This window comes from Protopterus annectens, chromosome 7.part0 (genome assembly GCF_019279795.1).
Source record: "Protopterus annectens isolate FY-2018-M chromosome 7.part0, PAN1.0, whole genome shotgun sequence".
In the NCBI taxonomy this organism is placed as follows: Eukaryota; Metazoa; Chordata; order Ceratodontiformes; family Protopteridae; genus Protopterus; species Protopterus annectens.
The window spans coordinates 1,471,655,301-1,471,677,909 of record NC_056739.1 but is presented as its reverse complement, the minus strand read 5'-3'; positions in this window follow the sequence as shown (position 1 = coordinate 1,471,677,909).

Here is a 22,609-nt window from a genome sequence, read left to right as displayed (position 1 = left end):
GAACGTAATGAACATCGAATTGTGTTATGCTTACCAGGAACAAAAATAGAGGATCTGAGGAAGTCTAGTTACTAACTAGACAAAAAGCGCTTTATAGGATTGTATTTACTTGTCTGTTTTATTTTTGTAGATTAAAGTTTTGTTTTTTAGCCGTACTCGGGTCCCGACTTGTTTCTGTTTTATAAAAATAGACGATGTTAGACAAGTCTTAGAACGCCTTAATTTATGGAAGTATGGATCTGTTTTTATTCAGGTCGGTACAAATGACCTCTGACTGTTAGTATGGAAGTTACAGCCCTCTTAGATAGTATAGCTTGTACTAGGAACATATAACAATTGGAGTATATAAACCACCAAAGTCAAGTGCTGATGACCAAAAGCAGTGGTTTTCAACCTGTTTACACTTGGGTACTGGTGAAAATAGGAAAATTATTTTGGGGACCACAAAGCAAAAATAAAAACTATATAATATTGGCCTGTTACTCATAAAATCTGAGTTTTTCTGGCAAATCTTTGAGGACTGAAGCCACTAAATCGGTGTTTTTCAACTGCCGGTCTGGCAGAAATTTCCTGTTGGTCCATGAAAGCGTTATTGCCTCGTAGAGGATTTCTTGCTCTATTTAATTGAGACTGTATAAACGGTTTTGGTTAAATAGGCAAATTCCTGCCTTAAGGTTACACTTCTATGCAGAAATGAAGAAAATATATTTCCAGCATAGGGTAAGCACTAATGGGCAAAGCGTAAAGGGCATTCGAGATGTCTCTGCAGAAACATCGCACAGCATTACTGTACTTGGTAGTGCAGGCCAAACTAAAGATAGTTCTATATATTATAAAATGTGTTATGTCTGTAGTAACACATCTATCCAGTTGTGATTATTAAATTTGCATTTTACACACCTTGGCTTTGTAAAGTTTATGGGGACTTGTGGTGCAGACTTGCAACGTGGGAGTTGAATACGTCTCCTTGTCAGCAGTGCTTCAGAGGAGAGGCTGACTTTTTTTCAGGAATAAATGAACAGTTTGTATTTTGCTCATACTTCATGGACTTTAAACTACATCCAACTGGGAAACTGTTCTTGCAAACTTTCTCTTTTTGCTTGTGGCAATTTATGGGAAAAACTTCACTGTTGCGTACTCTTTGTTTGCGTATGCTCTGATCTCTTGAGACATCTTTATTCTTGCCCACATGAACAAATAAGAATAAATGATATTGCCATCTATTCTTAACTGGGTTTGGTTCTTTAAATGCTACAAAGTTCTATTAGTACCTTGGGTTAAAATGTAGTAGTGTCCGACTACTGGCACACTGATGCCAGCATTGCTGTGTAATAAAAGGGAAAGTAAATAGTAGTGTAGTGGTGTAGCTTGAGCCGATAGGGTCTTTTCATGGTAGGATGCTTGAATGGCTCTAAAACACAAACTGAAGTACATTTTTCATTTTTCTGTAACAGTGTTACTGAAGCAGAACTCCTCTCAGAGGGCATCTGAAAAGGCAGACATAATACTGCTGTATGGGCAACGTTGTCTGTAACAGAATAAATTTTTCAGTTTGTGCCGTAACTGTCAACCTTCATTATATTAAATACGGTCTCATAATGTGGAAAAATAGGCAAAATGTAGAGCTCTTGCAGCTTACAAGGAGCTTCAACTAGGAAGGTCATTGGATGGTTTAAAATTGTTCTTTTGATCAGTTAATGATTCAGTATTTGCCTTAAATACTGCAAGAGATTCTTTCATTGTGGAACTATGGAGAACATGGATGTTGGGACTCAAATGAGGAATGTACTGAGATGCCACTGTCTGCTTTTATCACATTTGAAAATTGTTCCTCTCCCCTATGGATTTAGAGCTTACATTGATACTTTGTGTGATGAAGTGCTAGTGATCTAATTTTGAATTTCTGTTCCCTTGCCCTTCATGGATTAGAACTTCTACCGACAGGGTTTTAGTTTAGCCTTGGTAACAATTTGAGACTGTCCAGTATCTAAGCATGAGGCAGGACCCCCCTGCACTTATCTGTACCCATGTTTCTTGGGAGCATAGTGTGAGACAGTATCAAGAAAATTTATATAAAGATATCGAGCATAATAGGAAAACATTTTATAGATACGTAAGATATGGAAGGAGTAAAGATGTACAAACTGTGTGTAGATTCTAACATTTATTTTCAAACACAGCAGATTATATATATATTTACAAAATCTTATGCAAAACAGTCTGGCTCCACAAAAGTGGTGATAAATTGTTCTAGTAATATCCAGGTAGCCTCAGATACTGAAATCAAAATAGATTATATTGAAAAAGAGCTATGCACACTGAATCCAAACAAAGCACTGGTAAGAGTTGTAATAAGTATCAATGACCCGAGTATATTTTTCAACCTGGAAACATCAAAAATCTGGACAAAGGCCCATGAAAAGTAGGTACAACTGACCAAAAATTGGGGTACTGATTAAAATAAAATTTGCATACAGAATCACATTACCCCACCCACTTTAATGGAATTGTGGGATATCAACACAAAGATCAACGTCGCTAAATAATAATAAATAATGGCAGACATTTGAATTTCAGACTTCATATCCCTCAGAAAATACATAGTAATTCAAAACCTGTTATTCTAGCAACTATCTGAGTTTACAGGAGCAGGTACTAGACAATGAAAAACATGGAATGTGTACAGCACTAAAAAGGTATTAATGGATCAGTTAGTGAAGAGTGTATGCCTCATTTTATACCTGTTAACAGAAAGTTTAAGGAAAAAATCACAAACCACATTAGTATAAAGTGGCAAGACTGAAAACTACAGATATTCAAAGCAGAAGTACTTATCTAAAATGTTTCTCAAGAAAACTTGGAATTCGTCAGTCACAGCCCAGTTAGGATGAAGCGGCAGCCCCATTCCTAGTATACTAAAAGAACAACGTCTAGCAGCTTCTGGAGCAAGTCTTGGTCAGGATGGAAATATATCAGCTCACCAAACGCACAGTGAGAGACAGAATGTTTTAAAGTTATAGCATCAACCAGCAGATAAACAATATTGAAAAAGCCGGTTTAGATGAATACAGACCAATGCTGAGGCATGATAATGCATTTTTATTTGCAGAGAAACGTACAGCAAATTAGTGATATATTGCTGAATCAAATAATGCAGTAAAGGCAAATTTTATACCATTAAATTAAAAATAATACAGATAGATTAATCCTACATAAGCTGCTTCCCTGCAGCGAACTAAGACAGCCAAACAGTAAATGACATTTGGGGCCACCCATACAACCTATATACCCATACCCAACACACAAGGCACACTAGCCAGGATCCAAACCAGCGAACCAAGCCTAGTAAGGCAGCAATGTTAATTTCACTAGTAACCCATTACTCATTGTAAATCTGAAAGTAAGAATCCAAGTAAACAAAAAGGTGAATGCCTAAAAACAATACCAAGCCAAGAAAGTGGAACAAGGAAATCACAGCAGTTAAAACAATGTTAAAGCATTACATTTTAATGTCAAAAAATCTTAAGCTCTTTTATCCTTAAATTCAGGGCTTCTTTAGAAGTCATCTTGAATTTAAGGATGAAAGTGCTTACATTTTTTGACATTAAAATCTGAAAGCAAAACAAACTGAAGACAAGGGCAGTATCCCAACTAAATGCAGCTGCACATTCTGATGTACAATACATTTCGTGACCCTGTGTTTACAAACAAGAAAGAAGAAATAAGCTTTGGACAATCTGTAGGTTAGAAAGAAAAAGGTCATAGTCACTTAAATTAAGAAAATGCACTTTTTATAGTAATAGCACTCTCCTCACCCCATTACCTGGGACATTTGCATACAGAATTTAATGTCCTTAAGGTCAATAGAGCCATTCCTTCATCCTTATAAAATTGGCCAGTCAACAAGTAGGCTCCTTCATTTCGGAAACTATGGAGCAGTAATCCTGGACTTTTTTTTTCCTGGGTTTATGCCTTACCTTCACTGAAACTAAGGCAGACCACGCCAGTAAATGAACGGACAATTTGAAAACAGTGGTACTTGCTGCTGTAACCAATCTCGGCTCTCCACTCCTACAAATCAGCACTCATCTGAGGCGTCTATATGCAGATGACCTCAAAGTGGGTAAGCTGATTACAGGTATTACAAATAGGGCATGTCTGCAAAAGAACTTGACTAAATTGACCATTTGGGCACAGGAGAATAATATGCTGACAAACACATAAAAACTAAGCATATGAGATTTGAGACGCATAAATTGAAAGGTTAATATTTAATACAGCACACAGTGATTGAAACTATAGATTCGTTTAAGGACCTGGGTATATGGATAGATCCAGCTTAGAGTTTTTCTAATCATATCAATCAATTGGTTAATGATAGTTATAGAACTATAGGTTGTATAAAAAGATTTATAAAGTCTAGGAAATAAGAAATGATGAAGTCATTGTTTGCTAATTACATCAACAGACCCAAACTTGAGTATGGAATAACAATATGGAAACCTTATCACAAAACAAGCATGAGTAAACTGGAAAGAGTACAGCAGAAATATACCAAGAGCATCCATGGATGTGAAAATTTAAGTCATCATGAAAGACTAAAATATCAGTGCCTCTTATGGATATTTAAGAGAGATCTTACTCAGATATACAGGTCATTTAGAGACAACTATCTCTGGGAATGTCTGCTTTTTTTTTTTTTCAAAAAGCAGTAGAGAATCATCAGAGAACTATGTAGAAGATTCTGTACGAATGAGGAGTGCACTAATTGTTTCCCTGAGACAGCAGCTTATGCATGGAAACTACATTAAAGCAAGCACTAGTTTAGGTATTTTTAAGAACAGCATGGACACTTGTTATGGGAACAATGTTTTAGTATATTGGCAGACTAGAAGGGCATTAATGCCCGTGCTTGAAATATTTTTATGTATGTAAGTGATCGAGACAGGTCACTTGAAGAACAGGCCTCTAATGTTACCAAATTCTTTGTTGTAGAAAACTGGCAAAGTAGAAGTATCTTGAAAATGACTTTTACTTTCATAATCACGTAAAACAAGTCCTGTTTCTGTCAGCTAAGCAGGAAACTAAAGATGCTGAGGTTCAGGATGTCACATTCAACCTTCTTTAGATTTTTTCCACCTGGGGCTAAAATCTTTAGTTGCACAATAAGCATTGAATTGTGTATATAAGAATATGAATTCATGGAGGTGAATAGGAACTATGTGCATGAGCCCAAGAAAGCAAATGGGAGGTATAGTGCAGCAGAACAAAGGTGTTGTGGCTTGTGAGCAGCACAGAGATAAAATGCAGAGAAGATTGGCTGGGAAAGAACAGCTCTTAAATAGAGAGTGCAACAAAGGTGGAAGACACAAATAGCAACAGGAAAGTGATTCCACAGGAACAAAGTTAAATTGAATTCAAGACTAAAGTATGTTTTTGTTTGCTATCCACTTATGAAACAAGACTGCGCCTGGATTGTTTCTTTTATATTTATTAAACATGACAATGTAACATTCTATGAACAGTGTGGATGTAAAGAATGATTACACATTTTTTGTGTTTTTTAAGCTTTTTTTATGTATAGAGCATATGCAAAATTTGGTAACAAGTGATGGGAGGACAAAAAATAAAATTAAGGTAAGGCTGCCTAAAAGTTTAAGTTAGAGACACTATGTGTAACAAGCTACTCAGATTTAGAGTTACTTCTAACTCTATTATGTGCAAGCAGCTGATTGTTTCCCTAGCCAGGTCACCTTACTGCAGCTGTGTGATCAAGCAGGTTTCTTCAATAGTTTTAATGCACTGTTCCCCTCAGAAGTTACCCAATGTGGTGGAAAATATGTATGTTGTTTTGGTAAAGGTTGTTTAAGATGCAGTGAGGAGCTAATCCCCAGGGTTAGGTGACTACTTCCACTTACGGGGAAGCACACATTTTGATGATTACACTTAACTGTTTTTGATGTGTGCTGTTTCCCATTAGCAATTTTAGAAATACAAATGCCGTGGTGGTACAGCGGTAGCATTGTTACCTCACAACAAGAGGTTCTCCCGTTCGATTCTCGGCTGGGCTTGGGAGTGCCTTCTGTGTTGAGTCTGCATGTCCTCCCCGCGGTTGGGTAGCGTTCAAAAGACATGCGTGCGTAAATGGGGTGTGCCTTCATTGAAGGTTGAGCTGGCACCTCGGCTTTCCGCTATGGTGACCCCTTACCGGGAAAAGCCGAAAGACAAACAACAACAACAACAGACCAATTACTGATATTTGAAACATTCAGAGATCAACTGTTCAAAGAAAGTAAATGGAAGTGCAGTAGAAGTAAAGACTAATGCAGTTACATGGTCAATGTCATTGGCTATTCAAGAGCTTATAACTATTAAGATCTGAACTATACATTTTGCTTTGATCCAATTATCTAGTAGTCCTTTGAACTACATCTAAGCTATCTAATCTTCTTATATCTTCTGATAGAATATTCCATTGTCTACCCACCCTACGGCAGAAAAAGCAACTGCATAATTAGGTCTTTAGAGGGGGGTAGAAACCCAAATAAGAATTATTCCAGGGTGTCAAGGAATGTTGAACAAATTCAACCCACAGTTCTGCTGCCAAAGACACTTTTATAACTTCTAAACATGATAATTGCCTCTTAATAGCTTATAACCAACAGGGAAATAAACTTTTTAGAGTAGAGCATAAATGTTTCATTCTAGCCAGCACTCTAATAAAGTTACCTAACCTTCTCAAGTGTACTAATTTGTATCTGACTTTAAATACAAAAGAAGGTAAAATACTCAATAAGTGGTTTTGGGAAAAATTCTCAGTTCCCACTAATTACCACATCGATGGGAGCCCACTGAACACTGAAGGCATTATAAGAGATTTGGGGACACAGGTTGACAGCAACCTCTCCTTCGACCACCATATTGTCATTGTGGTCAGAAAGTCCTTCTGTGTGTCACATCTCATTACCAAGGGTTTTGCATCCAGGAAGAAAAAGGTCCTCATCTCTCTCTACTCTTCTGTCTTTAGGCCAATCATGGAGTATAATGCCCCATTTGGCATGTAACTCACTAGACATATGCAACAGTTGAAAAGGTCACAAAAGTACCTCACAAAGAGGATCCTAGGCTTTAAACACACGTCCTACATGGACAGACTCAAAAAAACTCCAGCTATTCTCTGTCTCATATTGTCTACTAAGAGGCGATCTCTGCTTGACTGACAAAGCCATGTCTGACCCAGCACTATTAGAAATGCTACATCTAAAGAAATCCCAATCCCTCCGCACCACATGCTCCAGAGACCTCAACCTCATTACCACAGTCAACATCACATGCTGGAGGGATAGCTTCATAACCCAGAGACTGTCCATGCTCTGGAATAGACTTCCCATACATGTCAAGCAGAGCACCTCACTAGCCACCTTCAAGAGAAATCTTAATGAGTGGATAGGAAATAGAAAGTTCACCCCTGAGATCACTCCAGTGGCTCTACTTGATAGAAGCACTGGGAACTAATGTTAGGTGGCACGATGCCAGGGTACTTCTATGGGCTAGAATTGTAAAGGCTCCATGGCCATTAGCCTACTACACACCTATGAACATATAACAGCTGACTTATGAAATGGAATTAGCACAATGTCATCTGTACACGAGATGCACCTTAAAATGTTCTTTATCACGCCACATGCTTTCGAGTATACCTCGCAAATGGACTTCATAGGTCAATTTGTAATCAACCCAGATTCCCAAATCCATAATAAAGTTATCCTTTGTTAGAATAAGGTTAATTCAAAGCATATGGTTATTTCTGATTTTCAATCCCCAAATTTAATATGTTTATTTGCATTTATTTACTGATTTTTTGCATTGAAGTTCATACCATTTGATACAGTCCACTCATGCAGTTTGCCCAAATATTACTCCAGCATACCCTAATCCATATTACTGGTAATAACTGTACCAACCTTTGAATTGTCAGTGAATTTATAAACCCATATATTCTGTGCAGTGAGAAGTCTCGAGATAAACTCCTCAAATAGTAAAGGTCCCGATACTGAACCCGGAGGTACCCCATTTTTAACTTCCACTTCATCTAAAACACAATATTTCATATGTAAATTGCAGATTCTGTCCTTAAGACAATTCAAAACCCAATTTTTAACACAAGACTCTATACTTAAGGACTGCACTGTTCTTAATTTCAATATATGGCAGTGTCAACATGCCTTAGAAAAATCTAAGTAAATGACATCCGTCTGTAACCTTGTATCTAAAGCACTCAATATTTAAGTAAATGCTAACCAAACAGGTTAGGCAGAATGCCCTGCAGTAAAATCCATGCTGACTAAGGTTGCCACCTGTCCCGTTGTCAGCGGGACACTCATGGGTTGAGCTGCCTCATCCCGTTGCTCACTGTGCAAAGTAGTGGGACTTGAAAAGTCCTGCTTTTCAATCGCACTGAATTGCCATGGAAAAGCCGCAATTACTTCTGGGTTTTCCACAGCAATTCACTGACATCACTAACCCAGACCTGCAGGCAAAGCTGCTGCCTGTTAGGTCCGGGTGCCTTAATTCGTGCAGCGATTTACTGCAATTTATGAAAGGGGTGGGGATTGGGGCAGGAAGAGCACTGCAAAGATCGCGGCTGTAGGAGCACTTTGTTTTAAGCGCTTCTACAACTGCTAAAACAATGACCAATATTTGTTTGTTTTTTTTTCATGAGCCAGCAATCCATCCATTCATCCAGCCAGTCAGCCATACATCCAGCCAGCCAGCCAGCCATCCATTCATCCAACCAGCCAGCCATTCATCCAACCAGCCAGCCATTCATTCATCCATCCAGCCAGCCAGCCAGCCAGCCATTCATTCATCCAGCCAGCTATCCATTCATGCAGCCAGCCAGCCATCCATTTATGCAGCCAGCCATCCATTCATGCAGCCAGCCATCCATTCATTCATGCAGCCAACCATCCATTCATGCAGCCAGCTATCCATCCAGCCAGGCATCCATTCATGCAGCCATCCAGCCAGTCATTCATCCTTCCAGCAGCTACTCCCACCAACCAGCTAGCCACTCCAGCAGCCAACTAACCAGCTAGCTAGCCACTCCACCAGTCATCCGTTGTAACCATAACAGCATCTCTTTCACCACTCCTGTGGTGACGCCATGGTAGAAGGTGTGGCCAGTGTCACATTGGCCACACCCCCATGTCCCACTTTGGCCCGCTTAAAAGGTGGCAACCCTAGTGCTGACACATTTCCAAACAGGTAAGACCTGGCAAATTAGTTTTGCAAAACATTTTCCAATAATACAAGTTGAACTTGTCGGCCACAACCTTATTCCATATTTTGGGCGCACACATCAAATTTCAAGGTGTCCTGAAATAAATATGCTAAACATGAGACTAACCTTTCTGCAATATTACTTCTAAAGTAACTGTTTAAACCATCTGGTCCAGTGAGAGAATTTGCTACATCTTCTTTAACACATTAAAAACACTGTAGTGGTAAACTAGTTTGCAGGTTCCACTGTACTGATTGTTCCATTCCAAAAGTTCCCAGTTTAGTCTGTTTGATACCACCTTAGGATGACAAAAGTGATGCAAATATAATAATTTCTCCACCCTTTCAGCCATGCAGCATTCACAACCTGATTCCTAGTCTCACTGGAGTAACATCTTAACAGTATTGAGAGCTGTGTAATCTGCTTATATACAATTCTGTATTTATAATGAAGTTTACATTGAATATTTAAACATTAATAAACTATGCATTCTTTATATTTGTAACCAATATATATATATATATATATATATATATATATATATATATATATATATATATATATATTCTACCTAAGTGCACATCTTACTTGTTATTGTTTTTTCACTGTGGCCCAGGGGCTGCTTGAAAAGGATCTCTTGACCAGTTCACTTACCTAGTTCATAGGTTCATTGGCAAGTGCTAGGCTAGCTATCCTTACAGGAACTTGTAAACATAGCCAATTCCCTTTTCATAGGAAAGTACTAGACTAGCTGCCATTGTGGGCCATTTTAATCCTAGCCAATTTTATCAAAATGAGAATTAAACTCTTTACTTTGTGTCCGTGAGATAAACACCCTATCCATTATGCCAACACCCTTATGTCGACCCTGTCTTTGGTGCTTGAATTATCCTATCCCATTTAATGTTACACTGGCCTTACACATTCCTTGTTTGATAATTATATATTACCCCTAGTAAGAGTAACTGGGATCATACCATGGATAATATGAGGGATCAATGTGGGATAAATCATAGAGCTGTCTCTATTAGTCATAAAGAGGGCATTCCTGTGGTAAATTTTCTATTACTCATCCATAGATCCAACTTGTGTTTGAAAATGGACAGGGATGAGCTTGTTTTATGTGAATGGGTAAACTGTTCCAGCACACTAGTATCCTCTGCAAAATATACTTCTCCCTCCAAACCAATATGTTGACATTGCAGAAGAGGTTTAGATCCCTGGACCAAGTCTTTTTTATGACATTTGATGTGCTAATGTGCAGTAGGTTCATCAGTACTGGGTCAGAGGATACCTTGTGTGCCAGACGTAGGTCACTGTTTAGCAATCTGTAGGATACAGAATATAGTGACAAGGCTTTGAGTCAGTCCATATATGACATATTTACTAGACCTTGTATCTTTTTAGTAAGGTATCTCTGTGGGCATTCCAGTTGCATATTTCTGGACAGATACATACCAAAAGGGGCAGTTTACTTGACGACTGGCCTAATGAGGGCCGAGTAAAAGCAGAAAATGATCTCTCTAGATCTAAAATTTGTTTATAACCTGTGCAGTATAGGAGGAATTTCTTAATCCAGTGGACACACACTGGTTGAAAGTTATGTCACTGTCCATGTATTTTCCAAATCTCGAACAACTTAAGATATTGTGGCAGTTTCCTGGAGTAGACAACTTCCTGAGGGATACAATAATTCATTTTTTGGTATTTAATTTCAATCTGCGATTCTGGCACCAGCTATTTGATTGGGATAAACATTCCTGCAGGATGGCCAAGACATCCGGGGATTCAATGACTCCTTCTAGCCTGTAGTCCTCTACAAACTTAGTCAACCAGAGCCCTTTGCTTTTGAAGTTTACTTCAGAGAAATAGTTGCCAAACAGGAGAGGTCCCAGCACTGAACCCCAGGGACTCTGTTGGTGACTGTTGTAAAGAAGGTGAAGCACTGCCATCTGTCTTAGCATGTCTGGAAGGAGATTTGTGTGTGTTCTCAGATTAACTTTTATTGTATGCCAGTATGTCTAATTGTGAAAATGTAAATACATTTTTAAAGTGTTGAGTATCTCCCTGCTTGTACCAATTGTTTACAGAATCTGCCAGTGTTTTGATACATTTCTAATTGGACATGTTTATGAGGGAGATTCTGAAATACAAATTGCCAGCAGAAAATCAGCTGAACAGTAGCTGATGTCATTAGAATGTTCCTGGTTGCTAGAACAGCTGATTGACAGGAAAAAAAACTTTTTTTAAACAGCTGATTGGCTGGAAAAAAACATTTTTTTAAACAGCTGACTTTATTTTTAAAAATAAGATAGTTGAGACTGTTAAGCTTAAGAGCAGCAGTTAGTGAAGAGCTGCTGTATAGAAGATACCTGGAAAAAAGACCCACCAAAAACTGTCGACCTGCCTTTACCTTGCTGTTATGTTTTAGATTAGATCCGGGACAGTATTCTCTGGTTTGATTAGGAAAGTTTAGCTATTTAGATACTGTTTCATACAGTTTAATTTTATACTTTTGATAATTGAATTCTGGTGTTCATCGAAACGTATTGATTTAGTTCTTGTAATCATTTTACTTATTAAATGTTTTTCATTAGTTAACATTGTGGCTGGACAATTAGTGTTCTTTAGAGATTAGAGTGCGTTTATACCGGTTTGATACTCCCCAGGTCACCTCAAATGCCTGGCTGCTTCTGATCATCACTATAATGTATTTTGATATTTAATTTTTAATAATTTATCACCTTTTGAAGGGCATGTAGACCTGTCTGACACTGGTGGCAGTTTATACAATTTGTATTGGGGAGGAGACAGCTGGGAAATCTGTGTCAGGCTTCCCGAGTGTGAGATTTGAATTTATTTTGTGTGTGAGTGAGTCAGAGGTTTTAAACTGGAACACACTGCTCTGAGGTGTATGATAAGGGATTACATTTGGAGTGGACACAGGTATATAGTCCAGTCCCAGGAAAATACATTGTGTTCCTGTTGTTCTCTTATGAAAAATTGTGGAATTTTACTCTTGTCAGCTCTGTTGTTTTCTGTGACACTCCCACACTGGAGTCAGTGGTGAGGATTGAAGATCCTTAATTACTGACCCGGGTTTTAAGTGGGGAACATCACATTATTGGTGGCAGCCCAGTGGAGATAGAAGCTGGATGTCATAACTGGTCTCTTTTGTGGAGGTAGCTTCTTCTATTTTGATCTCGTGTCCTGAGAGACAGTTGGCAATCTAGTGGGTGAGACTTGAGTTTATTCGTAGTTTATTTAGCTTTTTCTATTATGACTGAGAGGGGCACTGTATCAAAAGATTTGGACAGGTAGAGGTAAGTGGTATGTATCTTTTTACCTTCATGCATTGCTTTGGTGACCTTTTCAAAAAAAAAGTCCACAGTTGAGTAAGCATAACCTGCCCTTACCAAACACAAACTAAGACAGATGCAGTGTCCTTAATGATTAGTTGCATAAGTCGTCATTCCATGGCTTTGAGCATGAGGCTGGTCAGACTTGTGGGCCTGTAACAGTCTGGGTCTGTGAAAGGTCCTCCCTTATATGTTCATAGGAGGTTATTAGGCTAATGGCCCTAGGGCCCTTACAGGCATAGCCGAGTTCAATCCTTCAGTTAAGGGTCTAGAGTTATGGTCTATGTTATAAGCAGATTGAAATCAGCACCGATTGCCCCTATCCAGGAGGGACACAGGTGAAACCCCTGGGGTGAATTTGTGGTTTCCCATCCAATTTATGCTTAAAAAAGGGTTAACAAGGGGCTCTGTTTAACCTGTATTGGAAGTAAACATGGGTATTATGCATGGAATTGACTGTAGCTGTTCTCCACTCACATGGGCCACTGCAGAAATGTGAATCACTGCATCAACTCTGCTGCTACTTAGACTTTCTTCCTACTTCAACACAATTGGACATATTACTTAAGTTACCTACACAATGTACGATTTGTGTGATTAACTATGCTGTGACTTTGAAGCTGTTTTCTTGTTTACTGAATTTTGTATTTCAGTGTCTTGATTAAAGGAGAGGGAGTTACTTGGGGATTGGCATAAGTGGCTACTTTTTTTTTTTTTTTTAAGCAAAAGATAATGGTACAGACCTTAAGCTGTCTGTGTGCTAGGTATAAGTCATCTGATGTTATTCATTAATCCTGGCTTTGGAGGGAAAGAATGAAAGCAGACGATGTGCGTGTGTGTATATGTCAGTGGCGGCTGGTGACTTCAAATCAAAGCGGGGCTGCAGGAGACAGCTGAATGGGTGGGGTCAATGGGAAGGGGTGCAGCCAACTAGAAAGGGGAGGGGATATGCTCAAAACCGCAAAAACTAACTAATTAAATACGCTGCCCTAGGTGCCAAACCGTCATGAGAGTCAAAGCAAGACAAAATGAAGTGTAGAAGAAAAAAAATATTTAAATTCATTGGCTGCATGACAGCCTACTTAATATCTAGATGGAAACAAAAAGGTTGTATGGCATGAAAAAATAAATTACTTTTTAAATACATTACTCGAATGCCAGTCAAAATCAAGTATAAGAAAAACAAGCAGCACTCAACTCAAACCACTTCACCTTGTGCTGCAGTTCTAATTATAATTTATATTCACCTTTATTAAAGTACCAAGTAACATGCTGAAAGTAGCAATCTCTGTGATACCCCCACTTGTAAAAATGTTTCTTATCCAAAAAAGACCTGCTGCCTGACAACTATCTACTTGTTTCATGGGGAAAACATGATCAAAGTAAAAAATGAAAAGCAAACAAGAAACAAGCTCAAGATATATTGCTTAAAGAATTACTGTACAGGTTATGGACCACACATGATAGATTGGCATTCTGTTTAGTTTACGGGTAAAGCCTGCAGAGATGACTGGAAGTCTCCAACAAGTATAATGAGCTTCTTAAAATAATGTAATCCTGTCCTTTATAACAAATACTGTCATATGCATTTCAGTACCCAAGGCTTATACATTATCTAGTTATGGAAGCATTCTCTGCATGGCAACAACAGAAAGGCTTTCAATGTTGGCAGTTCTTTAACAGTATGCTTATTAAAGCTTACTTGCATCTTACGATCTCAGACAAGTGTACCTGATGGTCATTAACGCATTGCTACTTAAACACAGAGCAACAGGCACTTTGAGTAATAATAAGCATAAATCAACAATACAAAAATATGACAGAAACCAGACCATTCTGCAAAATCAAGGACATATGAAAATCCACTGTAGTACTTATGTCTACCTTGGATGGGGGGATACTCTGCACATTTACACTGCATAACTGCTCCTTGCCTTGCTTAGACACATCCAGAGTCACTACATGGGGGAGTGGGGTGCAACAAGTATGTCACAATTTGAAATGTCTCTGGATGACTGTGATGGCCCTGACACATTTGTCGTACCTCTCAACCTCAGAGCAAGAAATCTGGACAAAGCCATTCACAGAAATGGGACAAAGGCCCAAAAATAAGGACAATTTTTAAATATTGCTCTTATAAACTTAGAAAGATAATAGAATGGTAGGTCTTGCATTAGTAAGAATTTTCTGAAGGGTATGAAATCTGAAACTCAAATGTCTGTCATTTTCTAACTTCAGTCTTTAATGGTTTGCCACTAATTTGCCAGAAAACACAATTTTATGAAAAATGGACCAGAAATGTGATGCAAAAATATAAAACAGCCACACAATACAGCTGGGAACCTGTCAAAGAAGGGATACTTTTTTTAATATTACTACTGCTAACTTGAGCAGCTGACAAAATAAAATAACCTACATGCATTTCTGAAATAAGAGTAATCTATAACTCTGATTATTACAGTTATTTCTTAATTGTATACCCTCCACGTTTTCTTCCAAAATTGCTATTTTGCGGAGGGATTATTAGGGGAAGAGCAACATTTTGAGCCAAAATCGGGGACAGTTGAGAGGTTTAGCTATGCCTAATTCTATAAAGCAATTTATTTGCATGTACCTCTCAACCTGTTAATGCAATAAATCTGGACAAGGCCAAATATATTGGGGGAACATATAAACAGTACTAAAATTGCTCATGTATAAACTGAGACAGTTGATAGAATAACAGGTCTTACTTTAGCATGCATTTTTCTAAAGGTTATGAAGTCTGAAACTCAGTGTATGTCATTATTTAGTGACTTAATTCCTTAATGATTTGCCAGAAAACCACAAATTTTATGAGGAACAAGCCAAAAATAAGAAGCAAAAATCTATTAATTCTGTGAAAATTTGGATAGTTGGGAGGTATAGTTCAGCCGGGGCTGTCTGAGTTTGCCACCCTTCCCCTTCACAAAATCATGGTCGAATGGAGCCGCCCCCCTGCCGCCATTCCAATGAACCATTACTTGGCTATTTCACCCCATTTACCATAAACACTAATGTGCATACTGCTTTACTTCTATGATGATTTGGACTTCATTTGAAAGTTTTATTTTGCATTTTACAGCACAAACACTAACACATCTACAAAGCAATGCAGTCTCACAATGAAAACAGACTTAGCATTAAAACTTCTCTGCCCTTGAAACTCACATTCATTGAAACAGCATTGAAACCCACATTCAAAGAAAATACATTTTGCCAGTGACAGATAAAGATTAACTTTGGGCTGTTTTCAAATCATAGGCCCCTTGCACATGAAACATACATGTGCTCTTTGATACACCTTCCTGATTGCACTAAATTATATTCCTTGTACAATACAGTACAGTTGTTAGAGGGCGTTTTAAATTTGTTTTAAACATTTTTCCAGTAAACAATGAAACAAAATGCATGTACCAATAATGACAAAACTGCTCAGTTCAGAACATTTCCACCATAAAAGTCTACTCAAACTTCTACAGTCTACCATTATCAGTAAATATGCACAATCTCTGAAGTAAAAGTCATCTAAATAATTCCACATTAAAGAAATCTGTAACTAATGAAAAGGTTGCTGCTAGCAAACAACTTTATATTTAATTGTTTCATCTACAAAAAGAGTGCCTGTTACCCTTCAGGAATAAATTGCCTATGTTGCATTAAAAAAATGATAAGCTAGTAATATTGCAATAGGGAATGGATGGCAAACTGATAACTGGTTCATAGTTACTAAGTATCTTCGCCAAAGAGGACTGCAGCATCCACACCCTTTACAACACAGTACAGTATCAGTAATGCATCAACCTACTGTGGGAGTAGAACTCACAGCCTTCTGCATCAAAACCAAGTACACTACCTGTTGTGCTATTAACAATGCTAACCAACTCAGCATAAGCAGCACTAAACTTTTGTTCCCCTGCAGCTCTCAGCTTCTTGTAAAACCTACTTGACACTCAGCTGTATCTCTGAACTTTGCAGCACAAGAAATTTGGAAAAAGCCAAAATTTATTGGGTGGGAGGGGGATAAAAGCCCAAAAACCAGGGACACATTTTAAACGTTGCTAGAATAAAATGCTGTGCTATTACCATACATTTCATTGCCAAGTATTGAACCCAGGACCCTCTGCAAAACAGTCAGAGCAACATACCACTATGCCAAATCATCTGTTTTATGAAAGAGAGGAAGACTGAAACTTAAATGGCTATCATTTAGTGAATTCAGTTCTCACCATAGCTGTCAACCTCTTAGCACAAAACACCTGAACAAAGCCAATAATGGAGGAATACAGCCCCCAAACGTATTCAGTGAATTCAGTTCTCACCATAGCTTTCAACCTTAGCACAAAAACCTGGACAAAGCCAATAATGGGAGAATACAGTCCCAAAAGTAGGGACAGATTTCAAATATCCATCTTATAAACTTTGAAAATTGCTAGAATAAAAGGTTTCGTGTTACCATGTACTTTCTGAAGAATATGAAGTCTGAAATTCAAATGCTTGTCATTTTTATTTAACATTTGTTAACCAGGAAAGTCTGACTTGGAACAAAAGCCAATTTTCAGCAGAGGCCCAGGGAGATACACTCCAGACACATGTCTTTGTAAGATGGGAGGACACCAGAGCAAACCCACAGAGGACATGCAGACTCCACACAGAAGGCATCCCAAGGAAGAATCAAACCAGAGAACCTGTCAGGCAACAATGCTACCAGTGTACCACTGCACTACTGACTGTATCAAGAAACAAAAATACAGAAACCATATATTTTATGAGGAACAGAACAAATGTTGTTGTTGTCTTTCGGCTTTTCCCGGTTAGGTGTCGCCACAACAGAACTCCGGTCCACTAATGATTGGCAGTAGATTTTCATGAACGCCGAGGTGCCAGCTTGACGTTCAACCTTCAACAAAGGCACGCCCATTTACGCATGTCTTTTGAATGCCCACCCAACCGCGGGGAGGACAGGCACTCCCCGCACTCCAGCCGAGAATCGAACGGGAGAACCTCTTGCTGTGAGGCAACAACGCTACTGTTGAACCACCGCAGAAGTATTATGAGGAACAGAACAAATATGAGGTAAAAATCTGAAAACTTTTTTTTTTTTACGAATAGTGGTGGGTAGGGAATTCAGGCTCTTGCACTTGGGCCCAGGGTACAGGGTTCAAGCCTTATTCTCTACCCACCACCATGTAGCAACTGGGGCATCACACACACAAAACCTCTCCCTCTTCCCAATTGCACTCACAGACACCCTCATCCATTTATCCCCACACTCACACATATACCTTACTCCTTGGCTGGGTTCATTAACATGAGTGGTCATGTTAATTTATGCAGCTAAGTGATTCTCTGAATTGCTCCACTGACTAAATGCCTTACCACTGGTATTTTTGGTGGTGAGCGCAGGACTAATTAGCATATGTCTCTTACCCAGAATGCCTCATTAGCATTTAGCATGACCACAGCAACACCCACTGCAATGCATCACATCTTCATGTTAAAACACTGTGGTAGGGCTGTCTCTGAATACCTTGAGGTAACCTTTCCAAATTCGCTCCTCAGAATAAAGCCACAAAAAAAAAAAAAAATACAAGAATGGATAGCACAGACATTAAAGACATTAAAGTATTTCCTTTGTACAGCCTCTTACCACCTCAGTTACCTGTCAATAAATTACTGGATTAAATGGTCCCTGTTTGAGAGTTATTTTGAGGGATGTCAAAATAGCTGTGAAACTAGCTATTTAAATAGAAAAATAGCCAGCAGTTTTAGCACTAAGTAGCTTTTAAATAAAACATATGTTAAATGCAATGCAAAAATGCCACAACTCCAGTCTGACCCCCCCCCCCCTTCACAGCTCTCAACCTCCCATCTCTAGAATGAGGGGAACACTAGCCCTCATAATGTGGAACAAATGGGCAAAATGTGGAACACATACTAATGGCTTACTAACAACTTTAACTAGGAAGGTCATAGGATGGTTAAAATATGCTAGTTTTACTTATAAAGATCTTTTAATGAATTGATATTATTCATTTCTATTTGCCATGGATTTCACTTAAAAAAAACTCCTAACACTGAATGTGTGACAGACTCTTTCAATGTGAAACTTTGAAGAACATGAACTTTTTAAGACCCCAAATGAGGTACGTTCCTCGTAATGAGGTATGCCCCCATTTCACATTGCAATTAGAAAACTACTGCTTAGGTAAGTAACAGCAATGCTGATTATCAATTATACTATGTGGGATAAAATAAAGTAATCTGATAAGTACTAAAATGATAAATGTTGCTTTCTGTAAACATTTTAATACATACACACAGTCAGAATGCTCATGCAGATCTGCAATCAGCTATAAATATTCACTGATTATTATCAAGTTATTTTCTAAACGCAAAATACATTAAATATACCACGGGGGGGTTGGAAACAAACAAAAGCATCATTTGAAATAAAAATGCACAAAAAAGTAAATAAAAAAACCCCACAGAGGCCATTTGGTAACTGCTGTTATACTCTGCAGTAAATGCATTTCTGGGAAATAACTGGCCTTCCCAGCAGGAAGTCTTGGTTCTTTGATCAAGACTAAACTACTTAATAATTTATGGTACCTTTTTTTTTTGTGCTGAGTTGAGTGAGCGTTCTTTGTTTTTAGTGGCATTCTATTTGTGCAGTTTTTCTAAAAGTAAAATGCATTAAATATACCACTGGAAAGAAAGAAACAAAAGCATCCTTTGAGATAAAAATGAACAAAAAAATAAAGGAAAAAAAGAGACCATTTGCTAAGTGCAATTATACTCTCCAGGGAAATTACTGACCTTCTAGGTTTAACACTAAAAACTAATGCTTGCTCAATCCAGGATGAAGATATTTTTGTTAACCTTCTAGGGTTGGGAGATCCTTTGCTTAGAGTGCTGGTGTTTCACAGCAGTCCTGGGTGTCCGCTATTTCTTATAATGGGCAAAAAATCAAACACACACACTCCGATCCTCCATGGCAGCTACACCCTACCTGCAGATCCGATCCTCCTTAGTGGCCTGGTTCTGTCCTCTGCAGCAGCCCGACCTACATAACAGCCCACGCAGGCTGTTCTGGGTCTCCCTGCAAGATGCAAGTAGGCTGGAGCCTCCAGCCTGCGGTCGATGCAGTCTGGTATTCTTCCGGTCTGTGTGGTCATCACCGCACAGACTTCTGGGCTGGCAGGGTGGATTTCCCTGCCTTCCCTACCTGGACTGCCTAACAAAATAGTCTGGAGTTCAGGAACTAAGCACACATGCGTGCTTAGTTCTGGACCGCCTAACACAGCAGTCAGGAACTAAGCACGCATGAGTGGAGTTCCGGGACACTCGTGAATTTTTTTTAAATTTTTTGTATTTTGTACAGTGGGGGGAATTTATTTTATTCTTTTTACAGGTGGGGGCTGCAGTCCTATAGCATGAGCCACCCCTGGTATATGTTGATTTGCAGACAGTTATAATATTAATGAATTTATATGTAAAAAAACTTGGCAGTCTGTTTTCATGCAATAAGCAAAATTATGTATGTGGAATACTGATTTTTGCAGGGTAAATTTAACTTTGTGGTTTAACTCCACAGATAAAATGTGGATTGAACAACATGAAGCAGAAGGTTCCATCCCCTCCCTGCTCCTTTTTTTTCTATCTTCATCAACAAATTCCTACTTGACCTCCCAGATGATCTGCTTATTTTTATGCGGACAAAATGGTCATCTACAGAGACAGTCCCTCCCACTTCACCATGCAGGTCCTACTCTTAGTTGACCTTCTCCTTCTACAACAATGGCAAATACAACACACACATCTTCTGAACCCCTCTAAAATGCTTTGGAACACATCCAAGCCTTCAGAACTGCCCAGCAACCCTCTCAATTTCAGGCTTACACAACTCCTGCACAACTGATTCCTTCAAATATCTAGGTCTCTGATCAACCAGTCACTCAATTTTTGGTTGCAAATAGAAAAACAAAATCAAAAATGAACTCCCTCCTTTTCTGAACCAAAAATCTCTCTCCTTTCCTTTCATCTCCATCAAGATCTGCTATTGACACAGGTATAATTCTAGTCCAGCTTGAATATGCTCTTCCCATTATATCCTCTGCTTTCAAAGTTCTGCCACTCGACACAATCTATAATTATATCAATTCATCACTAAATCTCATCCCTACGTACATCACTGCCTATCTCTCAAGAAAGCACATTGGCTCCCTAATCAACAAAGAACAAATTGGCTTCTTGTTATTTATGCCTTTAAACTGCTATAGCTACAAGGCTTCATTTCTTTTTCAGTCAAACCCCATGAAGAAAACTTTACATACATCTTACATCACTACTTTCAAGCCTCACTCCCTCTGTCCACCCAAAGATACTTCCTACACACCACTAAGAATGCCTTCTCCACCCCCCCCACCAGCAAGCCATACCTCCACTTGACAAAGAAAACAATTCTGATAGATTCCAAAATGACCTTAAAAGACAGCTCAAACTCCAAGCCAAATTCTCATGAATCTAAAAGTCACATTATATAACTTCAACCTTACCTCTCCTCCTTCTCCACTTGCTTAAGCATGAAGACTTTTGCACATATTGTAAGACTGGGCTGCCTTTGCCCACAACTTATTTAACCTTTTATTTATTCATTTTGTTTTCTATTTCCTTTTAGGATAGGAACCCAATACATTGTTAATTCATCTACTTCTCCACTTCATTGTTGTATATGGACTGCACTGTGCTGTAAACCATTCCTGGTATTATGGTACTTGTGATTGTTTTTGAGGTTCTAATGTCTCTACTTTGTCTTTTAACTACTAAATTGCAATTTTAATTTTTTTTCACCTGGATTGCACCTGAAAAAGGGTCAGTTGTAGTTAGTGCACTAACCTGGTAAACAAATATAAATAAATAAAATAAATGACACTGTTTACATGAAACATTAATGAGCTAACCAACTTAGAGACAGACTAATGGCTTATCATATACAGCTGCATCCTTGGTTGTGGCCTTGCAGAAAGCCCACCATGAGAAGACTGAGCATGAGACACTCCTTAAGGGTTAATGGACAAGGGATGTAGTGTCATCTTTTCAGGAAGCCAGGCATAAGAATATTATCATCTTCATATCAACAATGTGTCCTTTTGCAACAGAAAAACCTTAACACTGGAGAAATGTGCCCTCAGTTTAGAAGAAAATGAGCTAAGAGAAGAGCTGCTTGATTTAATAGAGACATATTAAGATGAATGAAATTAATCGACTGCAGAAAGTCACTAAAACCCAAAAAGTCAGAAGTTTGATAAAACAAATGAACACAGTAATTATGACTGTCCATAGAAATCCATGTGATATAACAGAAGTAAACAGGCTATATTACTGTGCAGCTAAATTAATAACTGATAAAGTTCTACCACAAGAACACAGAGTGCTGAGGGAAATGAAGGGGAGAAATCGAATACCATCATGGAAGTATCGAACAGAGAAAACTATAAAGCAATTAAGACAAGAAGTTTCATTGTTAGAAGAGTATAGAAGAGGGAACAGATCAACAAAAATACTTAGAAAGATAGATGTGATAAAAGTAATGCACAGCATTAGAACAGATCAGGATCTATCATGCACTATTGCAAATAAACTAAAAAATCTCAGCACAAGTGGAAAAATGTAGAAGATACACAGATAAATATAAATGATAAGTATAAAATAAGCAATTTACTGATGCCCCACAAAAGTTTTATAGAGAACTGGGAAACAAGGTAAAAGGAATTGAAAGTCCACCAAAAAACAGATGTATTATGTTGTAGCAGTTATGAAGATCCTGTGGAACATAAAGATTCTAAATGGATAGAAGTAAAAGAATAAGAAGTTTAAAGGTACATGATATGAAATGGGATGAAGTAACAGGCAGAAAGATTGAAACCAAGTTAAGAAATGCCTCTAA